The sequence below is a fragment of the Lissotriton vulgaris genome, chromosome 3_1 (genome assembly GCF_964263255.1).
Source record: "Lissotriton vulgaris chromosome 3_1, aLisVul1.2, whole genome shotgun sequence".
Classification (NCBI taxonomy): Eukaryota; Metazoa; Chordata; class Amphibia; order Caudata; family Salamandridae; genus Lissotriton; species Lissotriton vulgaris.
The window spans coordinates 1,075,817,915-1,075,830,037 of NC_141689.1; the positions used below are offsets into that span (position 1 = coordinate 1,075,817,915).

Sequence of the window (12,123 nt, forward strand, 5' to 3'; positions counted from 1 at the left end):
TTGCCTGTCTGTGTCTCATTACTTACTCAGAAATATTGCTGTGTGACCTCCACCCGTCTCAGTCCCCCATCTGTAGCAGGTGCCGCTACTGTACCATGGGCCTCTGCCAGTTCTGTGTCATCATCAATGTCCTCATGATGTGTGATCTCCACCTCTGTGCCTTCCTTGGTGGCGAGATTGTGTAACATTGCACAGGTTGCAATGATTTTGCAGCACAGGATTGGAGTGTACTGTCGTGCCCCTCCACTCTTGTGGAGGCAGCGAAACCTGCTCTTGAGCAGTCCAAATGTGTGCTCTACAACGTTGCGTGTGGATCTGTGTGCCACATTGTACCGCCTTTCACTCCTGGTGGATGGGTTGAGGTAGGGGGTGAGCACAAAGGACCGCAGGGCATATGCACTGTCGCCTAGGGAGGAGAAAGATTCACATTAGTTGCATGTACATGATACAATGATCTTCTGTGGGTGTCAGGGTGTGTCAATGTTATTTACCTAGCAGGTATCCGTTTCCAAATTCTCCAGCAACTAGGCGTGTGTATATTCCACTGTACTGGAATATGTACGAATCATGGGTACTCCCAGGGAATTTAGCAACGATGTCTGTGATGATGTTGCCAGCGTTGCATATGACCTGGACATTGATGGAGTGCGTTGACTTGCGGTTCCTGTATATGTGTTCTGTGGCTGTAGGTGGACAGAGTGGTACGTGGGTTCCATCTATGCAGCCTATCACGTGAGGGAAGTGTGCCAGTTGATAGAAATCAGTCTTGGTTTTTGCAAGCTCCGCAGGTGTGTCAGGGAATGATAAATAATGCTATATCCTCTGCATCATGGCTTCAAGGAACCTCCTGAAGAAGCAGGACAGGCAGCTCTGGGACACACCGCCCACTGCTGCTATCACACTATGGTAGCTCCCGGAGGCAAGCAGGTGTAAGCTACACAGCACCTGTACATGGGGTGGGATGACGTGGGCCCTGGGTGTTGGGTGCTCCAGGAGTGGGTGTAGGCCCCTGATCAAGCCCATGATGGTTTGGGGATGTAGCCTGTATCTCTGGAGTATTTCAGGATCTGTCAGTTGGAACAGTGTTATCCTCTGCCTGTACACTTGTTCCTCCCTTTGCCATTCCCTCTCTTTTGCTGCCTGTAGTCTCAACCGCCTTGCAATGACGTACAAATCCGCCATTCTGAACCCACTGTTGCATTTTGGGACTCTTTTGATGGACTTCACCTGGTTACCACCTGCATTCATTCCATGGTAAATACCGACTCATAAATACCGAATTTCCGTGAATTCTGTATTTTTCGGGTTTCCTACATCTCCATGGCCATTTATTTACCGTTTCTTATTTACCGATTCGGTAAATAAGAATTCGGTAAATAAGTATTCGGTAAATTCCGCTTCGGTAAAAACCGCCTCATATTTACCAAGTCGGAATTATACCGACTCATAATTACCGAGTCGGAATTTTACCGACTCATGTTTTCCGAATCGGTAAAAAAACAGCTCCTACATCTCATTTCATGGATACCGGTCGGTAACTGCTGATTTTACCGATTTTCGGCCGTTACCGACCGGTAAAGGGCTACCTACATCTGGCCCCAAATCTCTTCTCTGCCAAAGTCACTCTCAGAACTAATACTTTCATTCTCAGGCCCCTCTATGAAATTCGCTCATCATTGTACATTTTTAATTTTTTCCTGAACATTCCTCACCCTTGCTTGCTGTGTTGATGTTGTGTTTGTGCACCTTATCTTTTTTAGTCTCCTGTTTATTCTTGTGAAGTTCTACTGTGTAACACTTTTCTTATGTAACGTAACTGGTCCTATTCTACAGCGCTGATACCTTCGAGTAATGTCCGCGCTATATAAAAATGCACTAAATAAAATTAAAATAAAAAATGAATGTGCAGGTTCATCCGACCCTCCCTTAAAAACCGGGACATTTTTGTGTTTTAAAGGGAAATGTCGGGACAGTCCTTCAAAAACCGGGACAGTCCGGTCAAATCCGGGACGCCTAGTCACCCTTTTTAATACTAGCATAAACGGAAACTAAAGTCACGCTAGAGCGCGGAATTCCTATCGGTTTCATTTCCAAAGGCTGAAGATTCGTCATACGGTATACTTCACTTACTGGGAGTTACCGCTGCAGATAGGACCTACTAATCTCCTATGCAAGACGCGGCGAACTGCAGATGTGAGGAGTCAGTGCCTGACCTCTACTAGACCACCGACCTACCACAGAACACCTCAGACTCCGGTGAGCCTGTTGTCTTTTTACCTTCTCTGTGAGTATAGCATGCTCGTGTGTATGATGACTTTCACACAGTTTCTGTTGAGGTTAACAGTAGAGGGATGAAATATTCGCGTTTTTGCGCGTTTCACTCTCTTCGCCTCCTTTTGTGATTTTTAAAACACACACTAGCTTCTCTGCCGCCTGCGCACTTTCGCAGCCGCAGCGTGGTCTTTGCGCGTCCATGAATGGAACACCTGAGAACCGAGGACAAGTGTTGTGTAATATCTGGAATCCACCCAGAACCGTGCATTCACGATCCCAAGGGAATACGGCTCAAATTAAGCACACGGGATACCAGATGTTACACACAACCGGCAAAGAGTCTTTTATAAGTAGGTGACGTGCAGCGCACTTTCTTAGTTTCAGGAGTTAACAGGACAACGTGGAATGGGCCGTATAGACAAGACGTATCTCACTGTACAGTTGTTGATGGTCGAATTTGCATGACTGCTGGCCCAATTTATGTTATCATAAATTGCTATGCAGCTTTAAGTGGCTAAATAACACGTGGGCTTATTTACAAGCCCCCTGCACTGCCGGTGAGTCACTTTTAATATGGGAAAATGTGACATACCGGCGGCGCAAGGGGCTTGTAAATAGGCCCAGTGGTTACATAAACTAGCTATGAGACTGCAGGTCAGGTGGTTTCTACATCTCATTTGTAACTTGAAATGGCCTTGAACGTTTGTAATTCACAAGAACATGGCACTTGTTATAAAAGTCTTAGGGGCAGATTTTGTAACATTTCACATTCCGCAGTGCTGCTCTGCACAACAAGTAGACATCAGAAATATACAACGGCACGGGGAGATCGAGGGAAATTGGGGGGATATTTACTAAGATTTCACGTAGCGCAGCAAGTTAGCTAGTGAAAGGGAAAGGGCAGAACTTAACAATATACAGCAAAATCCTGTCTTTTCCCAGCGCTGCAGCACAATGTGCTGCCTAGCGCCAACGCAAGCGCCCTTGCACCTAGGTGCAAGGGTGCCTGTGTTGTAAATAGGACTCTTTGTGCAGGAAATGATACTTCCTGCACGAAAACTATCCTGAGAGGCATTTTTCCCTTTGTAAGTCTGCTGCAGAAATCAGCACTCATAGAAAAGAGGAAATAACAAGGAGAAATACAGCTATTTCTCCTCATTACGCCTACCCTGGGAAGGCGCAGCATTCTGACGCATTTCCAGGACTTCCGGTATTGGTAAATCTGGGAGTGCTTCAGAATGTGTAGGTGGATGCGTGGGAACACCCATGTTGCACCAATAGGTTGCTTTCCAAGAGCAGAGTAACGCAACGCAGCGATTTGCACTGCGTTGCGTTATTCTGAATTTATCAAGCCACTCAGGGCCGTGCCTGGTGGCCTTGCGTGGCTTAATAAATCCTACTTAGCTTTGTGTTGCCTTTGCATCCCCTTGTATGGCGTCACAAAACCTACATAAATATGCCCCAAAGTGCACGCCGTACGCCCTCTGAAAAGGCAACACATCTAAACCCAATGGTCAGAGGGCACCAAAGGAAAATACGGAAGACGTTTGTATTCCGTATTTAGTATCCCTGGGTTGAAAGACCAGATTATAGTTTTTCTGGATGAGGCAGGTGCTTGCAGGTGAAGTGGGAGCTGATAGTTCTTTCACAATAGTAAAGATTGTCCTTTCAATATTGGACGCTCCATCAAACCTACTATACTATTATTCATTAGAGGTTGTCCAGAGTTGATCTAGCACTTAGAGATATTTTTCATGCTGCTCATGTAATGTCGGGTCAGACCTGGCATGCCAAATAGATTCTAACAAATGTAAGTGCTGCTCGATTCAACCAACAGGTCAGGCTAGATGGAACAAGTGTTTACATATAAAACTTTATTTAGGGATGGTGTGATCAAGTAATGGACATGATCTTGTTTCCCTGAGGAACACTTGTGATGTAGGGACCTAACTAGGTTTCCTATATCAGTTTTGGTTCAGTTCAAAAACAGAACTTTTTTGAGATGGGTCTCAGTTTCACTCTGTAGGGTACAGTGATTGACTCGGTAATGCTACCAGGGTCAGTGCCGATTAGGGGATAGACAGTGATTGAACAAGAGTAGCGGAGAAGGTGAGTCAAACAGACAGCATTCAGGTAGGTTCACACAGCCCAGACAGGCTGTAGATACACAGCGGTGGCCATCGGCTAGTCAAAAAAAGTGAATGAAGTGTTCCATGATCGAAATCTATTGGGTCCCCTATGACCGTTACACAGTGACGTAGCCCACTGGCGGTCTCTCCCACTCTCCCTCCCTGGAAGGGCGGCCTTATTTAAAATGCTGACGCTCCCGCGTTTCTTGTACGCCCTGCAAAACTGTCCCTTTCCGATCCCTGACTCCTATTTCAGCGCTGTGGAGAGTGACATCCGCCTTCTGTTATGGGACGGTGGGGCAGCCCGCATCGCCCTCCATAAACTCACTCAAAGTTGGTACGACGGAGGCATCGCCTTGCCTAATCTGCGCCTTTGCTATTGGGCGTCGCAATTGGTGGCCATCAATCACTGGATACATGGTTCGCCCATGAATTCGGCCTTCCTCCTTGATAGATGTCAGACCGGGCGGGAGGGCTACCTGGAGGCTCTCTACAGCAAACCGGTCAGGAACAGATAAGCTGGACCCATGGCACACACGGTCGCAATATGGCATAGAGCCAACAAGTGTATGGGGTGGCCGGACAAACTTACTGAAGCAACACCATTATGGTCGTCGCAACAACTGGGCTCTCTTTGCTTCCTTCAGGGATTCGATAAATGGGGCACGATAGGGATTTCGACAGTGGGTGACTTAGTGCATAGGGGCAAGCTACTGACATTCGCGGATCTTCAGTCCAAACACTCCCTTGCACTGACAAAATCTTTCTGCTATCTTCAAATCAAACATGCCATCCTCACCGCCATCCCTGACCTCACTTCCATACCTGAGATTTCCCCCCTGGAGGACAGACTGCTATCGGAACCTCTCCCTGCAAAGGCCATCTCCTACACTTACCGTAAGCTCTGTAACAATCTCCCTGACACCTTCCAGCCCCTACGGAACAAATGGGAGGAAGACCTGGGTCTCTTAGAAGATGAGGAATGGCGGGCTGCCCTAATGTCCCCTAGAGAGACAGCAATCAACCATCGGCTCCGACTAATCCAACTGAAGGTTTTACATAGAGCCTACATGTCCCCTCCCATACTGGCCAAAATCGGTAGGCGCCCTGACACGCTGTGTCTAAGAGGCTGCAGCTTACCTGGTACCTTCTATCACATCCTATGGAACTGCCCGGTGATACAGCAATTCTGGGGGGGAACAGTTCATAAAATGAGAAACTCCCTTGGCAAGCCAATCCCACTGTCGCCAAAAGAAAGTGTCCTTAATATATGGGGGGCCACGGACCTGAACGAACTGGAACAATAGTGGGCGGCATTGGGTTTCCTGCTTGCTAAGCGCTCTATAGCTATGAAGTGGGGCTCCCCCGAGAGGCCGTTGGTGGTCGGCTGGATGGCTGAGATGGACCGCTGCATGCTTGCCGAAAAAACAGTGTACCAAATTAGAGGTTGCCCCACGAAGTGGGACAAGAAATGGGGACATTGGAATAAATACCGTGTGAACTCTGTGAATCTCTGACAGTTGAATTAGCCATGGCCCGGGCTGGACCCCTATGTCGAAATGTACGCTGATTTACCATCCTGATTAACCTGTATTTTGATTCAATTGTATCGTTTTACATGTGACTGATTTATTGACTCTGCTTTTTCTTTCCAATAAAATCTTATGTTAAAAAAAAAAAATAACCCCCTATGTGCCCCTTGGAAATTGCATGAATAGAGCTCAGATCTCCGTGCAGGTTTCCTTAATCTGTGTGACCTGTGGCTTTTCTCTTTGCAGTAGCTTTTGAGTGAGGCATATTGTGCTGGCGTCTGTGCTTTTCTGGGGTCTACAGATGCAAGTATTCAGGTGCTCATAGGTTTGTGTTTAAGAGTGGCTGTGAAGCTGCAGGTATTTGCAGTTAGAGGCATTCTGCCCCTTGATTTGTGCCATCCCCTTATTTGCAATATTCATTGTTGTTTTCCATCATATGTAAGGGTGTTCTGCTCTAAAATAATATGCATCTATTCACTCATCTATTGTTGGAGGAAATATGGGCGTTCTGCACTATGATAACTTTAGTTAAACTTGTGTGAACAAGGAAGGGGTCAGTTAGGGAGTGAGGGCTTGATGTCCGAATGTTTGTAATGGAGATTCGGGGTTTGAATTTTTTTCCGAATTGCTAATTGGGACTCAATATTTGATATGCACTATAGTGTTAAGGAAACTTTACCATATCTATATGATTTTCTATTTATCACATCAAGTTTAGTTATTCAGTAGAATGCAAATAAAGTTTAATTTTGCAAGAATTGTTTTATGGCAGTGAGTGGTAGCCTCCCAAAAATGAAGCACTACAGCACATGATCTGCAAAGAACTGGAGAGCACTCAGGTTGAAGAAGCAATTTCTAATCCAGCACTAATCTTTTGTTTGGTTAACCCCCCCTCCCGCCTTGAAAAGTAGAAACATATCTAGACAAGACTCAGATAGTGATGCAGAAGGCAGGAAACACAAACTAACATTTAGCGAAAAAGATTGGAAATTCAAATAGAGGAGTGTGTAACCCACTCTAATGATTTATTTGCAAAGTAATTACTTTCCTTGATTGACTCACGAGAAAGACAGGTTTGGGTCTCAATACAGGAGAAGAAAAACGTAATTTCACACAATGAACCATCTAATAAATAAGGAAAAGGTGGCATGATCCAAGATCAAGGACTAAAGTAAAGGTGGCAGTCCGCTTATGTAAGGCTTGAGCAACTGAATAAGAACCCCGAATTAACCACCACCCTCAATCCCCACCCCAATGAGAGTATATCGGGATTCATCAAAATCGATACATCCACCACAGCATCAACTTCTCAAGGGAAGACTCATACTTCTCATTTATCTTTTCAAAACCCATAATTCTTAAAATTTAGGACTAAGGAAACTGTAAGGTAGATTACAAAAATCCTAGTGTACATTTTGAGTGATGCTTTGAAGGAAATTATGAGAGGTGTAGTTCAAAATACCAAACATAATGTTGTGGAGTATAAAATTATTATTTCACAAAATTAAATCCATGATATACATACTTTCAGTATATCAGGAGACTAATTGTCAGCCAATTTGTACATAGATAAACCATCCCAGAGGGGTCACGATACAGAAGGCAAGGGGGAGAAAGACACAGAAATGGTCATGGAGGAAGGCAATGAAACTGATCCCAGAAATTCAACAGCCCAGCCTCAATGTCGTACATCATGAGCTACCACTTTTACACAGTCTGTTGTGGAGTATGAGCAAGCCAGACACAGCTACGTTGAGAAACCAGAAACCAGCAGTGAGGCTCATACAACAGTGCAGGGGAGTGCTGTGAGACATTGTAGTTTGTTGAGGTTACAATCTTCGCAATCTCTTCCTTCATCCACATATTTTCAGAGGTGTAGAGGCCTCAGTTCTGAGCATCCAGCAACTCCAATAAAAACACTTTAAAAACATTTATACACATTTGGTGGGCTTGGAAAGAAGTATGCAAATTGGTTTTGAAAATGTTGCAAATACATTACAGAAAGGGCCAAATGTCCATTGGTGGTAAATTGGACAATATGACAAAAGCGCACAATAATTTATCTGGTTAGCTACAGCAGGAATGATTGCTATAAAAGCGTGGACAATATAATTAACTAGCAGCCCGCCCCAGCGTTGCCTGGGGCAGAAAGGGGCTGGGGGCAGTACACCCGCTCCCGCCCGACCCCCTCCCGCACCGACTCCCTCCCACCCCGACTCACTCCCACCCCGACTCACTCGCGCCCCCCTCCCGCCCCGACTCACTCGCGCCCCCCTCCCGGACTCACTCGCGCCCCCCTCCCGCCCCGACATTTTCATTTACTGCTGCCTCCTTCTTTCCTCCCCCTGCATCACAGTCTCACTTTCCCTTTCCTTACCTGTGCCGCCGCTCCTCACTGCACAGCCGCTCGTCACTGCACCGCCCTCCTCCTTCGTCGTCATCACGCATGTTGCGTCCAGGCCAGTGCTAGGTCAAGGCCGGCGCTACTTTCAGGGGACTACTTTATTTACAAACGTAATTTTTTTAATTTACATTTTTTTTGAATAATTTATATAGCCTATGTCCATCTAAACACCCTGACATTTTCATAGATGTATCGGGTGTGTAGATTGACGCTGTGGTTCCAGAGTTTACCTGGCCAAAAGGTGCAAGTTCTCTCTTTATAATAGTAGTATAGATTTGCGCACGTTAATGGATTGTGTCACTCTATGGATCGCCTTGAACATGTGACTACAATCTTAACTAGTTGCACTGTACATTGCAAATAGTAACGGCCACTATAGTGGAGTTGGTGCTCATGGTCTTTTGCCAGTATCCAATGCAGTTGAAAGCCTATTAACAACCTAAATAGAAAGTTTTGGTCAAAAAGGGGGAAGCAGAAAGTGAAGAGCACTGCAATGTGCACAGCATTTCTGTTAGTGAGGCTATGAGCATGCATTGCGATAGTAGTCATGGTATGTGCCAAAAAGTGCTGGGTAAGCAACAATTGAAAGAACCACTATTGAGGTAAAGCAAGCTTTACAATTGTTGAAATGCCTGCAATTGTTGTTATCTGAGTTAAAAAGGTTGATTTAACACTTGCAAAGACATCAATAAATAAGAAAAAGTTAACATAATGTGTAAGCAATATATATGCATACCTGGAAATAAAAGTATATGTTATTTTTTGCAAGTAAAAAAAAAAGGGGAATGAACAGGAGTGAGGGATCAACTGGATGGATGGAAGATCCAGCTATTCAAGGTAACAGGAAGAAAAGGAAGCCCCTGTAAGAGAATGGGATGGGAGAAAAGGAACAACAAAAATAGAATGCCAAAGTCCAATGTAAGTAAAGTCAAGATAAAATAAAAAGACCAAAAGGTGGCAGAAGTGAGAAGATCCTAGGAGAGAGAGGTTGCAGTAAGAGAACCAGCAGTAAGAAAATGCACAGTGATTGGAAGGAGGGTGGTGTGAGAGGGCCTGAGGTGATAGAAAGTATAGTGTATGTCATCTTCTAAAGCATGCAGAACTTTGTAAAAAGGAAGAACAAGACAATCATCTACAGCTGCTCTTTGGCTCCTCCTTCAAGATATACATGACGCCGAAGGACTCTTCATGGATGGCACTCCTTGTTCAACCTTCATTTTCCAATCTGACATTGAAAGGATTAGCCTTCTGAACTTAGCTTTACTAGTTTTGTAACTCCCTTCCTTAAATCCTTTAGGATGCAAATTCTTTCTATAAGATGTTTATGATGTCTTCGTCCTGATTCTAGGATGAAATCACTATCCAGGCCTGGCATTATTTCATACCTGCTGTCTTCCTATTGCCTACTGGATCACCAAAGTATACCCGATACCTGGTTTCGTGCTTCCATTTGTTGTCACAAGGTCACTGTGTCCGTTAAGCCAGCCCATTCCATGTGTCTTCTCCTATCTCTACCATTCTTCCATTTTGTCCCTTTCTTCTGTTGTACCTGCCATCCCTGCAGGAAGCGCCTAATGCTTCCCATGTTCCTTGACAATGCCTGCTGTGTTCCCCATTGACCCTGTTGTCATGATATTCTCTGCCAGCGGGACGTATCGTTGCAGATGGGGTCTTACAGGTCCAGGATTCCCCAGGGGCAGAAGGAGGCCCTCTTTTTTTCCCTGCACCTGCTGGACATTTGATTGGCACAATATAGCACAAGTTACTCTTCCCACCACGCAGGACATATCCTGGATGCTGAGGACTGTTCTTGAGATTATCGGGAAACAAGAAGAGGGCCTCCATTTTCACCATACCTGCTGCACATTTAATTGGCACTAAATAGGTGACTCTTACCACCATGCAGGACATATCCAGGCAACTGAGGACTTCTAGTCCCAGGATTCTCGGGGGCAGGCAGAGGCCCTCCATTTTCACCACACCTGCTGCACATTTGATTGGCACAATATAGTGCAAGTGGCTCGTCTTGCCATGTGGGCCGCGTCTGCGTGAAGTCTGCACCCACCATCGGCTGGAGTAGGCTAAGCTGAGCCACACCTCTTTGATCTTCTATAAGATAGGTGTGGCTGCCTTCTTCCTGAAACCTGTTTCCTGCTTTTTAATGTGGCATTTATTTTGGTTCCTTAAATGGGGAAGTGAAAGGTGACCAATGCTCTCCTTAAGCCTGCCTTTTCTGCTCCCAGAACAACAACAGATGGCTTCTTACAGAGAGCAGTTGGTGTTATCAACATAGAGATTGAGTTGGCTGAATGCCGTATATCGCTTTCTTCACCACCCTCAGTCAAGTCTACCAACCTGGAGTCCACAAATGATGTTTCTGCTATTGATTTGAGCCTCGATGTGATTATTCAGCCTGGACAAGCGGGCCAAAATGCTTCTCACTTAAATCCCTGGAACACACCCCGACTGAGCTATTGCAGGAGGGGAAACCCCAAGACCATCAACAAGGCGTAAAATCTAGACTCAAAGCAGGAAAAAGAAAGAGAGCTGAAGGTCTGGCAAACTCAAAGAGGCCGTGTCTATCAATCTCTTCCATTGGGTTGGGGAAAGGAACTGAAGACAAGGGTACATATTTGGGTATAATAGATGCCATATGCAATAAAGTCCTAGAGCTATTAATCAACAAGCTCTACCCCTTATTGGACCTTCTGGGGACGATTGAGCATGACATATATAAAAAATTAGCTAACTCTTGTCTGCACAGTCACCAGCAGCAGTACCAGCTGTGGTCTCACCTGTAGGGGCTGTGAAGTCTAACTCTCAGCCCCCCTCTTCAGTGCCCTCAGCCCCTTTGAGTTTGGCAATATCACTTAGGAACGGTGCAGAGGCGACCATTAGGAAAAGTCTCAAGACCATAGGATAGATCTCCAGTAGAGAGAGTGGAAGAGAGAAGCTCTTTTATGTATGGAAAACTCTTTCTCCCAGCTTACACTGGAGTGAACTCCCTATGTTGTGGTTTTGAAGAATGTACCACTCCTTAAGCCTTTGACAAAAGAAAACCACTGTGCTCTGAAAAACAAAGTAATCCATTGGCTAAGGAAAAGCACTTGGTGGTTGATTGATTTTGCAAGCGAAATTCTAATGGTCTGAAGATCTCGCTGGGTAGGCCCTGGAACAAAGGAAGTGAGCGGGGTCATTATTAATGTTAATTTCAAGTCACCCAACAAAGTCAACTCCCTATTAAGATCTTCTATAATTGGAACCAAGCACCTGGTGCTACACAGGTATTACCATTAGGATATTTTTATAGGCAGAAGGTGCTTTCTTTAAGAACTGGGAAAGGCAAGGAGTTCCACCTGAAGGCTGTGAATTCCTTATACAGCGTGGAGGTTCAGAACTCTTTTGAAGCCCCTGAATCATTAGATGATTTGGATTGACTTTCTACTAATTGGAGCCAATAAGTACAGGCCCCGGTAGTATCGTCCCAATGGGGCAGGACGGGCAGCTTAGGCCCTCAGAGAGGGGCTTTTCAATGTCCTTTATTGGTCCCGGATCCAGTTCGGAGTGGAAAGGGTCAGGCAGAAAGGGCGAGAATTGTGTCTTGGAACATTGCTGGTGTTTGTTCCAAACTTTTAAATCCAGATTGGCCCTCAGAAATCAACAATGCAGATATTGTACTATTATATGAGACTTGGGAGCTTGAGAACTTTAGTATAAATGGGTTCTATACGTTGTGCAGAGCTGCCACTCCCTCTTGTGTGGGTAGAGCCAAGGTAGGATTAGC

The 12,123-nt window shown here is 45.3% G+C and overlaps 1 protein-coding gene across 1 annotated transcript in view; it reads left to right on the plus strand.

Moving 5' to 3' along the window:
• The first annotated feature begins 2,087 nt into the window (after positions 1-2,087).
• LOC147727423 (programmed cell death 1 ligand 2-like) overlaps positions 2,088-12,123 on the plus strand; it is a 367,618-nt gene continuing 357,582 nt past the window's right edge. The window contains exon 1 of the mRNA XM_086961498.1: positions 2,088-2,256. The gene's annotated coding sequence lies outside the window, so the exon portion shown is untranslated. The remainder of the gene's footprint in view (positions 2,257-12,123) is intronic.